The sequence below is a fragment of the Heterocephalus glaber genome, unplaced genomic scaffold (genome assembly GCF_053883595.1).
Source record: "Heterocephalus glaber isolate CG9 unplaced genomic scaffold, H.glaber_assembly_v1.0 deba00001461, whole genome shotgun sequence".
NCBI classification, from domain to species: domain Eukaryota; kingdom Metazoa; phylum Chordata; class Mammalia; order Rodentia; family Bathyergidae; genus Heterocephalus; species Heterocephalus glaber.
The window spans coordinates 34,937,626-34,953,662 of record NW_028258308.1 but is presented as its reverse complement, the minus strand read 5'-3'; the positions used below and the strand labels follow the sequence as shown (position 1 = coordinate 34,953,662).

General features: G+C 37.9%; 1 protein-coding gene across 18 annotated transcripts in view; it reads left to right on the top strand.

Moving 5' to 3' along the window:
- Positions 1-16,037, top strand: part of Pofut3 (protein O-fucosyltransferase 3) — a 431,777-nt gene that overhangs the window by 279,917 nt on the left and 135,823 nt on the right. For 16 of the 18 annotated variants that reach the window (XM_021236835.2, XM_087217275.1, XM_021236834.2 and 13 more), the window contains one exon: positions 2,102-2,244. The gene's annotated coding sequence lies outside the window, so the exon portion shown is untranslated. The remainder of the gene's footprint in view (positions 1-2,101; positions 2,245-16,037) is intronic. The other 2 variants (XM_087217258.1, XM_087217266.1) reach the window with 1 other exon arrangement.

Below are 16,037 nucleotides of genomic sequence, written 5' to 3'. Positions count from 1 at the left end.
ATTTTACTCTCACAATACCTTTGTGAATATGGTAGAAATCCCAGAATTTGGTAATAGTTGCAATTAGAAACCCAAAATATAAATAAAGGGCAAAAATAAAAGATAGATTATAAGAGGTACAGAGATCTTTCCAAATAGAAGGAGGAAAAAGAGATGGAGTGAAGTGTAGGAAGGGGAGAAAGAGATGAAAAAAAGAATTAAAGAAAAAATGGAAATAGAGCTTTTGCACATGGGAAGGAGACTAAGAACTGGAGCAGGGAAGAAGAAGAGGGGTAGGGGACAAAAAAAGAATTAAGATGCATTATGTACACGTGGCAACTCTCCATGATAAATGTAATCATTATGTACTACAAACATGCACTAATAAAAAATAGTTGCAATTGAGAAATTTCAGAGGCTACTTTAATAAAAGATTTGAAGTTTATGACAAAAATCTTTAGAAAGGAGGAGAAAGTTAATGGTAACAATAAATGCTAATACTGTTTTGGCTGCACATGTATTTGGACTTGCTGTTAATAATGACTAATTTAAGCATTTTTTTCTAATGACATAGGAAAATGATAGCATAATGCTATATGAAAATAGTGTACAAAATTGTATGTATAGAATGATCTTAATTGTATTGAGAAACAACTCAAAATAAAATTTATGGATGTATATTAAATTTTTTTTTGGTACCGGGGATTGAACTTGGGACCTTGCGCTTGCGAGGTAGGTGGCGGCACCACTGAGCTAGATCCCCAGCCCTAAAATATGAACTCATAATTACTGTGATAAGTCTGAGGGAAAGGAGGCAGTTTTCCTGGGATTAAACTCCATGAGGTTGTTTTTCACATGGAATTTTTAAACAAGAAATAAACATCATCTCCAGGGCTTCCTCCAGCACAGAGTTATAGTTATATTGGAAGTAGAATTCATATTACTGTTTGGCCTTTCATAAGAACCAAAAGCATAACAGTAAAAGTGAAGTCAGTGGAGGTTAACCCGAGAGGAATCATACTACACAAGGAGGTGGGTTCTGAGTCCCTAACCTAGTCTAGGAATAGATCTTAGAGAATCATTGACTTAACCAAGGTCACAGAGAGTGTTAATGGCAGAGCCAGAATTACACCTACGTCTCTTGACTTTTTGGCCTTATTGCGCTGCCCATCCTGCCTTAGCCCAAAAGAAGAAATGTGGAGACCACTGTAGCTTCTATGATCACTACCGATTGCTGACCATCTCTTACTCCAAGACATTTCACATACATATATATCACCCACATTTCCTGCTTATATCAATACTTTTTTATATGAAACACCCTGTATATATGTGTGTGTTTCTAAGACTGACAAAGGCTTGAGGAGATTAGGTAATAGTCTATATCTAAATTTTACCCACAAGAGACCAAACTGGACACCTTTGCCTTTCAATAGTTAATGGGGAGAAATTATGGGATAACTGATGGAAAATTTACAAGATGCTTTTAATTTAATTAAAAATAATGTCTCTATTGGCTCTTAACTTTTTTCCAAGTCAAGTACTGGCTTCTTTCCAGAACTTACACATTTCATCCACTACCAGGAGAACACATTTAAAGAAAAGGAAAAATTCTTTCCATCTTTGAATTCATATTTTTTGACCAAAGAGTAGTTTGTGAAATTTAATATTAGTTTACATATAGTATGAAAGAATTACTAGATTATTCCACCAATATTTTCATGAATGCATGGAATATTTGAGAGCAGGAAGAAACACACAAATGCATTAAATACTGTTTCATTTTATAGATTAAGAAACTGAGCCCAGAGAGGTTACACTATAGCTAATGATTAATCCTATGGTTTTCTTGTCTTTTATTTGAAAACTAATGTTTTAGCATCTATTATGTGTCAGTGGCTCCTAAAGAGTTAAAAAGCAAAAGCCTTATTTAAGGAATTACAAGCTAGAGGAGGTACAACCTGTATTTAAAAAACATTAATTTATCATAGCATATGTCACATTTGATTATAGTTATGTTCTGAGAGTTACAAAAGGTGAGAAAATGGTGAAATTTGCCTGAGTGGTCAGGAAAGCTCTTCTAGAATGAGTAATTTTTTACTTGGGTCTTGAATTTGCACAGGAATTTACCAACATCAGAAAAAGAATGAATATTCAAGGCAGAGGGAAACGAGTGGCACAAGACAGGCACACATGTGTGCTTACTGGGGGTATACCAAGGGCCGGCAAAATATTGAGGGAGCCATTGAAGGTAAGATTGAACAGGTAAGCTCTGATATAGTTGCAAAAGACTTTATAGTGCCAGGTAAGTTGCATAAAGTTTATTTTGCAGGTAATGGGAAGCCAGTGCATTATGTTAAGGAAGGAAATATTTCACATTTTCATGTTGGGCTGTATTTGACAGGAATCCTTGGTAGCACTATATAGGATGGATTAAAGGAAGTAAAAGTCTTGTTAAAAATGACGAGGTGTTAGCCGAGGATTTAGCTCAGTGGTGCCGCCATCTGCCTCTCAAGCACAAGGTCCTGAGTTCGATCTCCCGGTGCAAAAAAAAAAAAAAAAAAAGGTGATGAACTAAGCCAATGAGATTATGCCTTACAAGAAGGTGGAGATATTTGCATGGCTAGTATTGCAAGACCTTATGATGATTATGAGGGATAGGAGGACGAAGTAGCCAGGGAGGAAAATAACATTTTTGGTTTGAAGATTGAAATAGCGGTGATACCACACAACTAAGCTATGAAATGATGAAGAGGGCAAAAGGGAAAAAGATTTGGCTTAACTATGATGAGACATTTAAAAAGAACATATGTAGAAAATCATTGAAAATCAGTGTCAACCTCAGAAGAAAAGTCTAGGCTGCTGTTTAGATTTTAGAGTCTTTAAAGTAGGTGAAAGTTGAGAGTAAGGAAAAAGAAAATAGAAAGAAGATAAGACTAAGAACCCTGGGCACACCATGAAGGAGAGGAACTAGTATCAGACATGGTTAGAAAGAAATGTTAGTGTGGAAGGAAGAGAATGGAGAGGACAGTGTTGTGTAAATCATGTTAGAGATGATGTTTTCTACTGGAATTAACAGTCAAACCAACTCAAAATAAGCATTGTGATAAAGTGGATTTATTTGCTTATGGAACAAAATATTCCAGAGCTAAGCCAGGCCAAGAACAGGCATTTTAGCAGTAGATTCATCATTTCTTTCTCATTCTCAGAAGTGCTTCCTCTGGTGTTGGGTTCATCCTTATACTGTGGGGAAAATCGCTGTAGCAGTTAAGACTTTTGATCCATGAAAACCAAGGGCTCCCATTCAGTGGCTCTTAACTCAAGTATGAGAAACTTACCCTCTCCAATTTCCATTAATCTTGTCCTTCCATTTTGTTGGCTTGACATACCTATTCTTAAACCAATTCCTATGGCCAATAGAATTATATAGGCTGATTGTTTTGGCCCTGGCTTTGTTTCTTTGTTCCTTCCTTCCTTCCTTCCTTCCTTCCTTCCTTCCTTCCTTCCTTCCTTCCTTTTCTTCCTTACTCTTTTTTCCTTTTCTTTTATCTCCTTTCCTTTCCTGTTTTTTCTTAGTACTAGGATTGAAGTGAAAATTTCACTTTTGTAGGCAAGAGCTCCACCACTGAGCCATATCTTGTTAATTTTCCCAGGCTGGCCTCTAACTTGTGATTTTTCTGCTTCAGCATCCCAAGTAGCTTGGATTACAGTTCTGCTCCACCATGCACAGCTAGGCCTGGGTTTCTGAACCAATCACTAGCATAGAAGGCAGAGAGTGGGCTTCCCTCTGTGAAGAAGGGACTCATTGATCCCTCTTCTGTCTCACTAAGTTCAGCAGTGCTAACCAAGGAGGTTGAGGTGGAAAGGGAGTAGGGTGGGGAAGTTTCTGCTGTGAAAGTCAAAAGGAAGGGATGGTCATTTACAACAAAATTGAGGTTGAGATAAAGTATGATGAGTATTATAAAGGGACAATTAAGCCTTCCAGTCGCTGGATCATGTGGTCATTGGTAAACATGGGTGAGACTTTTCAGAGAAGATCTGTGGTAGCTTTTGCACGACATTATTGTCTCTCTATGAAGAGGAGAGATATAAGAAATCAGCTGCAATTCAATGAAATACCTAAGTTTGTATTAACTTACTCCTTCCTCGATCGAAAGGAAGAAAATTAATCTTATATGTAAAAAGAATTTGACAATTTTGTGAACAACAAAAAAGAGGACATAAGCAAAAAGAGAGTGACAAATGTAAGTGGCTCAAAGGAAGGTAATCACTAAAAACATGAGAATGGAATTTCCATCAACAATCCATTGGGGTCAAAATCATGCGATTTTCTGGTATGATAGTTTGTTCATTTTCTTAGTTGTGATGAAAAACTGACATGTTTAATTTATAAGTTCAACCTTAGCAAGACTATATGCATTCTGTTATTGCATTATAATTACTGTACATTAAAAGGAAAAGTCAATTTTCTTCTGACTGTGGCCAACCACTCAGAAGATTGGCAGATAGAAAGCAACAGGACATGTTTAGTCAATGTCAGGCCATAGAATTTCCAGATTTCCAATGCCTACCCAAAGCATAAGATACATTTTCAAACTCTAAGGTCAAGAATTTTTATATTATTAATTCTGTGATGATAATAATACTAATATTATTTAAAATATCTTTGTGTAGCTGACAAGTATCTTTTAGTTGTCAGGGAAAGTAATAGTAATGGTTCCTAGTTCATTCTTCACTTACATAGCATTTTTCACAATTCATTCAGTTACCTCCCCCAGTTATACTGATTGAGTGAATTAAGAACAGATGATATTCTTTTTATTTCTTAAATGGGGAAACAGAGTTCTGAAGACTCTCTAAACAATTGGCTGAGCCTGCTTTTACATTAGATGGCACTTGGCAGCAGCATTCACCGTATTTTTGATCACACCTCCTAAAGATGCTCAAGAAAGGACTTTCAGAACTGCTTCAGAAAGTGGCAAGAATGATAGGATAAGTATGTTTGAAGTGAGGGGGGATATTTTGAGTGGTTTAATGCCAGTGTATCTTTCTTTGTTATACATTAAAAAAAATTAAACATTCACTGTATACTTTGATTCCACCATGTAGAAAGATCCAAAGAATGAGACTTGAGAGACTATGATGAAATGAGGTGCAGTGAATTCTTCAGTATATTTTCACTCAAAATGGGCCAGCCAGACTTGGGTGATGGTGTCTTCCAAAGCAAATGGCTGGACTAAAGATTGACCCAGGCTCAGGCCAAGGATGAAATCGTGCAGACAGTTCATTTATAGAATGCCATATTTTGAAAGGATTTTAAACGAGCTTTTTCCTAGCAGTCCTCTTCATCTCACCACTGCTTTTCTTCTTGCTTCTGGACATCCTGGGCTCTGACTGAGCACTGTACTACTGGACACTATTCCAGTGTACAATAAGCACACAGCAGCACAACCGTGACATTGTCCATCAGACACATGAGCTACTTCCGCAATTTGTTCACATCTATGAATGTTCATAATGCAAGGTCCATTCATATCCTTGAAAGTTTGCAACTCGAATGTTTCTAAGTCAGTTATTATGACAATGCCAAAGCCAGGGAACTACTAGCTGGATAAGACTAAAGATAAATAATAAATAATAAAGATAAATCACCACTAATCTGGTGATTCCTAGCCCAGTACCTCTCTACCACTCTAACTTACAACTTGGAGTCCTCAAGACAAGCATAAACCTGAGAGAAAGGCAAGAACAGGAAGGGAAGTGGTGTGATTCAGAGGTTTACCTCCCTCCAAAATTCAGAGGATGAAGGAAGAGTTATCTCCTTAATGCCTGGGGAAGAAGCTACTGTGTGCATGGTAAGGTGAAAGAGCTTCAAAAGTAAAAGGAGAACATTTCACAATGTAACTTATTAGAAATATGGGTGATGAATTATGAAGCTGGATATTGGAACATATCCTATGTTCTTTGAAATGATACTGAAATATTTGAAAATTTCCTGTAGTATTGATGCAATTTGTCTTGATTTGGGGAGGAACAGTCAAATATTTTAAATTGCAGATGCTTTCCAGTAATAGATAACTTCCTTTTGGGAGTTGGGGGGGGGCGCGGTGGAGCAGGGAATGAAACTAACTTCTGGCTGATTTATTTCCCTTAGAGCAAGAAGCAAATACCATTGTTTATTATTAGTCATAATTATTATACTATTCATAATCAGTTTTCCCATAAGAATACTATTGCAATGATGAATGACAACATATATATGGAGCAGAATAAATTTATTGCAGGAAGCATTTGTAGTGACATGAACAAGAAATTAAGTCTACAATATGTTCAAGCTGTGCTGGGCAAGTCCATGTTTGCTCAAGAACTCACCTTAGAAGGATAAAAATGAAAGACACATTCTTAATTCATGTTATATTGCAAGCTCCTCTCTCTGAAGACAGGGCCATGTCATTCATTTTTAAATCTATCAGAGCCTCATTTGTATTACATGATGAAATAAATGTAGAATAGAATATGTTGAAAGAAAGTGATTTTTCCATTGTATTTTTCCCATCACAATGATTAACATATTTTGTTAACATACTTACTGTGTGTTAGAAACTGTTCTGAGTATTTTGTGTGTGTTAACTCATTCAAAATTCACAGTAATCTTGAAAAGTAGACATCTTCATCAGCACCTATATGTATGCAAAGAAAAATGGCTTACAAAGACTGCATGATTTGCAAAATTAAACAATACATCTAAGTAAATTGTACAATGGGATCAAGTCTCAGGCATGATACTAGTTGTAATGCTACTGCCTTAATTACCCTCCTCTTCCCTTAATCACCCTATTACCTGGTTGTTGTTCAGTGTGTGTGTGTGTGTGTGTGTGTGTGTGTGTGTGTGTGTGTGTATAGTGTGAGTGAGGATATATTTTCCTCCAAATGTTAATAATTTATACCATCATAACTTATTTTATCACTTTCCATTTCCTTGTTGAATTATACTGCAATTTTAAATTCTTTCTTTGAAATTTTTCCCCACCAATGTCTCTCTATTCTTGTATTAGTACCAGGTCATACCACTATAAAACCTTCTATTATCCTCCTGTCTCATCTCTTCTCATTTCTCTTGTTTTTCAAAAAGTTTTGCTTTTTCTTTACATTATTCTATCTTTCTTTTCTTTGCTTATAATGTGTTATGCATGATGATCTAGGGTCTTATCACTCTTGCCTTGCCCTAGGCATGTACACACACACACACACACACACACACACATACATACACACACATACACATATTTTATTCTGAGCTTCAATTAGTGTCTTCTCTGGATCCAGGAAAGGTGAAGAATTTGGTAAAGCAATCATTTTTAGCTCACATATTAGTTATTCTGGATGGAGAGGAACTGGATTATTCTATAGGCCAACATGTTCTGAAAAGAAAGTGACAAACAGGCTAATGAAGTGGTAGAAAAATGATTCAAAATACTTTATTTATTTATTTGGTACTGGGGATAGAACTTGGGACCTTGCACTTGTGAGGCAGGCAGTGGCTCCACTGAGCTAAATCCCCGGCCCTTAATTTGGTTTTTATAGGATAAGACTTGGTGATACCCAGCAGAAAATTTTCGGCAGATTAAGGATTACAAGTAAGAGAGGCTGGTTTGGAGAAAAGAAGTAGGAGATTTCTCTGTTTTGACAATACAGTAACAACTACAGTTTATTGCATGCTTGCTGTGTGCTAGTTGATAAAACTGACTCTATCTATGAGTACAACCAACTGCAAAGCAGAAATGTTTGGAAAAAAATTCCGGAAAGTTCCAAAAAACAGCACTTGCCTTTGCTGTGTGCTGAGCACTACACTGAATCAGTGGGAATGGAGGCTCTTCTATGGCCTTCAACAATTTCACACAGCTTAGTCTCTTCTAGCACTCGAGCATTGTTTACTTTGTGTCTTGTTTATGTTGTATGTAGTTAGGGCTATGATGGTTGTATCTGTACTGAACACATACAGGTGTTTTTCTTGTGCTAATTCCCTAAACCTACAATATAGCAACAATTTATATGGTGTTTACATTGCATCAGGTATCTTAAGTTAAGACCAAGATGATATAAAGTATATGGGAGGATGTGCATAGCCTTTATATATAAGTATACACCAGTCCATGTGAGTGATTTGAGCGCCCAAGCTAAACACATACTAAGTCACTGAGACTATATTTTAAAAGCTCTATTCACTGTATCTCTTTGGGTCTCCCCAATTCTATGAAGTAGGTAGCACCATTCTGTGTCTTTTCAGAGACACTGAAACAGAGAAGCAGATCAGTTAGGTTACACAGTGAATCAGAGTTCTGGTGATTCACACCTGGGTTCAAGTCTAAGATCTTTGAGATAGTTTATAAAGTCCCCCACAATTGGACCTTTGCCTACCTATCAGCCTCATTGTGTACCACCTAACTTCAACCACATCAGAATTCCCTCTCCATTTTCTTAAATATGACTTGTTTGCTGTGGTAGGCATATAGGTGTGTATTTTCCAAAGCACTTCCTTTACTTCCTCAAGCTTACAGAAGACTTCCTTCTCAGTGTCCTTTTAGATTTCAGTAGGACCACATGACTAATAGAATGGAAGGGAAAGTATGTACATCACTCCTTGTCACACATGTAGAATTACTAACCATGATAAAGTCACTTACTATAAACCTTGGGTTGGAAAACTTCTTTCATAAAGGGCCAGGAGAGGTAAACATTTTGGGTTTTTCAGTTCATTCAGTCTTTTGCAAATACTCAATTCTAGTGTTGTAGTGTGAAAATGGTCTTAGGCCATATTTCAGTGACTATATATGACTGAGTTTCAACAAAACTTTATTTATAAAAACAGACACTGGCCAGATTTAGTTTGCCAACCTCTGTTCTTCTTTCTGCTTCGGAGTTTCTGCTGTTTTCAGTCCAGACTCAATCTACTTTTTTTTTTTTTCTTTTTTTTGGTTCTGGTGTTCGATCTCGGCAGCTTGCACTTGCGTAGCCGGTGGTGGAACCACTGAGCTAAATCCCTGGGGCCAATTCAATCCACTTTGTTGTTGTTCTTGTTGTTAAATTCTTTTATTGGTACATTGTAGGTATACAACACAATTACATTTCTCATTGGGAATTGAATCTTTACATAATGCAACTTGGTTCTTATTTTTTCCCCATTCCTAGCCCTCTCTTCACCCCCTCCACCCTTCCTTATTTACAAAGACTTTATTTCCATTTTCTCCATTTCTCATCATTTTTCCTTTCCCTTCTTTCCTTTCCCCTGCCCCTCCCACTACCCCTACCGCTTTGGACCTTTTCTTCCTATTTTACATTATCGATTATTCATTCTAATCATTGGTACATTTTAGGTATACAATATAATGACATTCATCATTGGAAATTTGCACCTTTACATAATCTCTCTTGGTTCTTACTTTCTACCCTTGCCCAGCCCTCCCTTCAACCCCTCCATTCCTCCCTAGTTACAAAGATTTTGTTCCTATTTTTCCATTTTCTCATATTAATCCCATTCCCTTCTATCCTTTCCCCTAGCCCTCCCACTTTCTTCCCCTTTGCCCCTTTTCTTCCTATTTCACATTACCTATTATACATTTTAGTCCTTATTTACACTTTCAGTTTCTCACACCAGAGAAACTATTCAGTATTTATACATGTGTGTCCTATTTATTTCACTTAAGAGTATCGCCTCAATGTGCATCCACTTAGCTATAAATGTCTCTAATTTCTCATTTTTGATGGCTGAGTAGTACTGCATTTTATGAAAAAAACACATTTCCTTTATCCAGTCTCCAGTTGATGGGCATTTGGGCTGGTTCCAAGTTTTAGCTATCACAAACTGTGCTGCTATGAACATGGGTGCACATATATCACTGTGGTATGATTCTTTTAATTCTTTGGGGAAGATCCCCAGCAGTGGAATAGCGGGGTCAAATGGGACTTCCAGTCCTAGTTCTTTGAGGTATCTCCATACTGATTTCCACAGTGGTTGCACCAGTTTACACTCCCACCAGCAGTGGAGCAGGGTTCCTCTTTGCCCACAGCCCTACCAGCACTTGTTATTGGTTGATTTCATGATAGCAGTCATTCTTTCTGGAGTGAGGTGGAATCTCAGCGTTGTTTTCATTTGCATCCCTTGAATGACCAGTGATGTTGAACAGTTTTTCATGTATTTATTTGCTATGTCTACTTCTTTGTCTGAGAAATGTCTGTTCATTTCAGATGCCCATTTTCAGATTGGGTCTTTAAATTTGGGAGGTCTGATCTTTTTAAGTTCTTTATAGATTTGAGATAGTAGACCTTTGTCTGAGGAAAAGCAGGTGAAGATTTATTTCCCACACTGTGGGTTGTCTCTTCACACTGCTGGTGGTTTCTCTTGCTGTGCAGAAGCCTTTCAATTAGAAGAGATCCCATTTGTTGATTGTTTGTGCTAGTTCACAGGCAATTGAGGTTTTGTTCATAAAATCTTTTCCTACACTGATGTCTTCAAGAGTTCTACCTAACCTCTGTTCCAACTGGTTCAGAGTTTCTATTTTAATATTTAGATCTTTAATCCATTTTGATTTTAGTTTAGTGCATGGTGAGAGATATAGGTCTACTTTGAATCTTTGGCAAGTTGAAGCCCAATTTTTCCAGCACCATTTATTAAAGAGGCTATCTTTGCTCCATTGAGGGTGTTTGGCTCCTTTATCAAAGATGAGATACCTGAGTGTGTCTGGAGTTGTTTCTACATCTTCTAATCTGTTCCACTGGTCCTCAGGTCTGTTTCTTCGCCAGTACCATGCTGTTTTTATCACAGTAGCTTTGTAGTATAGTTGCAGGTTGGGGATTGTGATACCCCCTGCCATGTCGCTCTTACCTAAAATTGCTTTGGCTATTCTGGGTTTCTTCTTGTTCCAAAGGAATGTTTGGATTGTTTTCTCAAGGTCCATGAAGTATGCTACTGGGATCTCAATGGGAATTGCATTGAATCTATATAACAGTTTTGGAAGTATGGCCATTTTCACTATATTAATCCTTCCTACCCAGGAACAGGGGATGTCTGTCCATTTTCTGATATCCTCTTCAATCTCTCTTTTCAGATTGCTATAGTTTTCAGAGAAGAGGTCTTTGATTTCTTTCGTTATGTTGATTCCTAGGTATTTCAGTTTTTTGGATGCTATTGTGAAAGGAATTATTTGGCCTATTTCTCTCTCAGTGAGTCTGTCATTTGTGCAGAGGAAAGCTATTGATTTTTGTGTGTTGACCTTATAACCAGCTACTTGACTGAATTTGGTTATTAAGTCTAGATGTCTTGTGGTGGAGTTCTTGGGGTCTTCTATATAGAGTATCATGTCATCTGCAAATAATGACAATTTGACTTCTTCCTTTCCTATCTTTATTCCTTTTATTTCTTTCTCTTGTCTAATTGCTGTGGCTAGTGTTTCCAGAACTATATTGAACAAGAGTGGTGATAGTGGATATCCTTGTCTTGTTCCTGATTTTAGTGTGAAGGATTTCAGTTTTTGACCATTTAGTATGATATTGGCTGTTGGTTTTTCATAGATGGCTTCTATCAGTTTGAGGTAGAGACCATCTATTCCAATTTTTTGTAGGGTTTTTATCATAAATGTATGTTGGATTTTGTCAAATGCTTTTTCTGCATCTATGGAGATAATGATATGGTTTGTGTCCTTGGCTCTATTGATATAGTGTATTATATTGATTGATTTGCATATATTGAACCATCTCTGCATCCCTGGGATGAATCCCCCTTGGTCAAGGTGTATGATCTTCTTGATGATCTTCTGCATTCTATTTGCCAGTATCTTATTAAGGATTTTTGCATCTATGTTAATTAGTGAGATTGGCCTATGGTTGTCCTTTTCGGTTGGGTGTTTCTCTCCTTTGGGGATCAAGGTGATGCTTGCTTCCAGGAATGAATTTGGGAGTATTGCTTCCCTTTCAATTTCATTGAAGAGTTTAAACAGTAGTGGCAGCAGGTCCTCTCTAAACGTCTTGTAGAATTCAGCAGTGAAGCCATCAAGGCCCGGGCTTTTCTTAGTTGATAAGTTTTTAATTACATTTTCAATTTCATTGGTTGATGTAGGGTTGTTTAGAATTTTTAGGTCTTCCTCGTTCAACTGTGGTAATTCAATTGGGTCTAGGAATCTGTCCATTTCTTCTGTGTTGTCCATCTTATTGGCGTATAGGTTCTGGAAGTAGGTATTGATGATCCTCTGGATTTCTGCTGGGTCTGTTGTCATTTCACCCTTTTCATTCCTAATTGCATGGATTTGGGCCTTTTCTTTCCTTTTTCTGATAAGGTTGGCTAAGAGTTTGTCAATTTTGATGATTCTTTCGAAGAACCAAGTCTTAGCTTCATTGATTTTTTGTATCATTCTCTTAGTCTCCATTGCATTGATTTCTCCTCTGATCTTTATAATTTCCTTCCTTGTATGAGCTTTAGGGTTGTCCTGCTCTTCTTTTTCTAGAAGCTTGAGGTTCAGCATCAGATTGTTTAATTGGGCTCGTTCTGTTTTCCTAATATGTGTATTCACTACCATGAATTTCCCTCATAAGACTGCTTTCATTGTGTCCCACAGATTCCGATATGTTGTATTGTCATTGTCATTTAATTGAAGGAACTGTCTGATTTCTTCTTTCATTTCCTCTGTGACCCATTGGTTATTCAGAAGTGTGTTGTTCAATTTCCACGTGTTTATGAAATGTTTTGAGTTTCTTTTGCTATGGATCTCCAATTTCATCACACTATGGTCTGATCATGTACAGGGGATAACTTCAATTCCTTTGCACTTCCTTAAACATGTTCTATGTGTGAGTATGTGGTCTATTTTGGGGAATTACCCATGTGCAGCTGAGAAGAATGTGTATTGTGATTTTGTGGGGTGGAAGACTCTGTAAACATCTGTTAAGTTCATTTGTTCAAGAGTTCGATTGAGTTCTAGTATTTCATTACTTATTTTTAGTCTAGTTGATCTATCTATTTGTGACAGTGGGATGTTGAGGTCCCCCACTACAATTGTATTCGTGCATATTTGACTTTTCATGTCCGTTAGTATTTGTTTTACATAGTTGGGTGGACTAGTGTTTAGTGCATAGATATTTATGATTGTCATCTGTTCCTCTTGGATTCTTCCCTTTACAAGGATGTAGTGTCTTTCTTCATCTCTCTTAATCAGTGTTGGTTTGAAATCTACTTGATCTGCCAAGAGGATAGCTACTCCTGCTTTTTTTCGGGTTCCTGTCACATGGAGTATTGTTTTCCACCCTTTCACGTTTAGTCTATGAGTTTCCTTTTGAATTAAGTGTGTTTGTTGTATGCAGCATATTGTTGGATTTTGCTTCTTGACCCATTCTGCCAGTCTATTTCTTTTGATTGTTGAATTGAGACCATTAACATTGATGGTTATAACTGAAACATATTGACTTGTCATTGCCATGACTTTTTCTTTTTGTTGGGTTCTCCCCCTTTACATTTAATTTCTTGTCATGCCAGATGGGTTCATTCTGTTTTGCTTCCTGGGGTTGTGATCCTAAATGTCTGTTCCTAGGATATTGTGTAAAATTCTTTGGAGTGTCGGTTTGGTACTCATGAAGTTCCTAAGAGGCTCTTTGTCATGAAAGTATCTTATTTCTCCATCCATTTGAAAGATAATTTTGCAGGGTACATCAATATGAGTTGGAGGCTGTTTTCTTTTAGGACTTGGAATATGTCACTCCAAGCTCTTCTTGCCTTGATGGTTTGTGTTGAGAAGTCTGCTTCGATTCTGATGGGCTTTCCTTTGTATGTGATTTGTTTCTTTTCTCTGACTGCTTGGAGAACTTTGTTCTTCTGTTGAGTTTTTGCAATCTTAACAATTATATGCTTATGTGTTGATTTTTTTTTGATCAAGGGTATTTGGAGTCCTATATGCCTCACTTATCTGTATGTCAAGTTCTTTTCCCCTCCTTGGGAAGTTTTCTGCCATTATTTCTGTGAAGAGTTTTTTATGCCATCTGCAGTCTCTCCTGTTTCTTCACTAATTCCAATCAGTCTTATGTTATTCTTCTTTGCATCATCTAGCAGCTGCTGGATTGATTGCTCATGTTCCCTTACAATTTTGAAGCAATTTTCTTTTCCTGGTCATTAATTGCAATCTTATCTTCTATATCTGAAATTCTGTCCTCACATTGGCTCCTTCTGCTGTGTAGACTTTCAGTGGAGTTTTTCATGTCCTGGAAATCTATTTGCATCTGTTTTATGGATTCCATTTGTTTCCTATGTTGGGATTCCATCATGTTCCTGAACTTCTCTCTAGATTTATTAATCATGTCTTGCACTAGGGGCACAATTTCTCCTGTTATCTGAGAAATTATTTCTGATTTCATTTTTTCTAGATCCCCTTTTGTTGCCAGTTCAGTGGTTCCAGGTGGTTGAGTATGAGAGTGTTCCATCTCATTTCCCTTTGGGGTTGCTATAGGTGATCTGGAAGTCTGGTTTTGAGACTTATTTACCTGTTTTCTCATTTCGACTGGGGTGCAGGGTGGTGCTGTTGGCACCCATACTGATTACCTTCTCTGAGCTGGGAGAGGTGGGACAGGGGCCGGGAGCGGTGGTAGAGATGGTGACCCAGAAGCCCCTTCCTCTGTGCCAAGAGCAGCGGGACAGAAGGTGGCCCAAAAACCCTTTCCTCTGGGCTGGGAGCAGCGGGAGTGATAGTGGCTGGGAAGCCCCTTCCTGTGGACCAGGAGCAGTGGCATGGTGGCTCAGAAGCCCCTACCTCTGGGTGGGGAGCAGCAGGATGGCTAGCAGCCCGGAAGCCCCTTCCTCTGGGCTGGGAGTGGCAGGAGCGATCTCAATCCATTTTTTGCCTGGTAATGTTGATGTCCATACCTCAAGCCATGAATTGAATTCAGTTTGTGTCTTCTGAAGGTCCATTGTGATTAAAGTCTTGGTCTCCAGCATGTCACTGCAGGGAGGTGGAGCTGAGGAAGGAGGTCCTAGGGTGATTAAGGGTATGCTTTCAGAAGATGGTTTCCATGAATGTGTTGGCGTTCTCATGCAGGGTTATTATAAGTTTAGGTTTGGCCGTATCCAGCTGTCTCTGCTTCCTCACTTGAGGTATAAGTACTCATTCTGGCATATGCTGCTGCTGCTGCTATCTGCCATTCAGCAGGAGATCTTCACCAGAGCCTAGCCAATGAAGGCACCATGGCCCTGAGCCTACAAAACTATAAGCAAAATAAGCCTCCCTTTTTTCCTATGTAGTGTGTCTCAGATATTTCATTAGGTGAAAACTGACTAAGACATCTTGGCTGCAATCACAATTGCATAAGGAGAATGTTTCCCTTGTTTTTCTCCCCGTCGTTTCTCTGCCTCCTCATCAGTTTGGTCAGGACTTATCATCATAGGTGCCCATAGCAGCCACCTCCACTACCTTTGTCATAGCAAGCTTCCATTTATAATAATTGCTTTGATCTGTCTTCCTCACTATGTTGAGAGTGTCAGGAGAAAAGGTAGGAAGCCATTTCCATTCCAGTCACTATTTTATCTCAAGAACCTAGTGCAAGACCTGGTTTGGAGTAGGTACTCTAAATACTTCTTGAGTCAATGGATCACTACAAGCCATATGTTATTAAGCACTGCTGTCAATATATAGAAATTGTGGAATCACATCCTTCCTTCCTCTTGCCCTTCTCTTTCTCCTTGTCCTTTTGTCTTTGGGCTCAATATAGTCAATAGGAAACCAAACCCATGATTATAGTATAATAGTCATACATTTGAATGGAGAAAATACCATAGATATATTTACCCTCAGGCACATATCTTTGGTGCAAATACTCACCTTGTTTCCACCTTAGTTGATATTTTTTCTTTAGGATCATGAATCTTAGGATGTCATCTCATACAGTTGATCTCTGTCACAGCTCTGGAAGTTAATTCTGTCTTGAGCCCTATAAACAGGAAAAGGCTATTTCTGAAGTTCTGTCATAACATTGCTCTGACACCTATAAATCTGAAAAGCTTTATATTCTTTCTCAGTGTTGTGGAT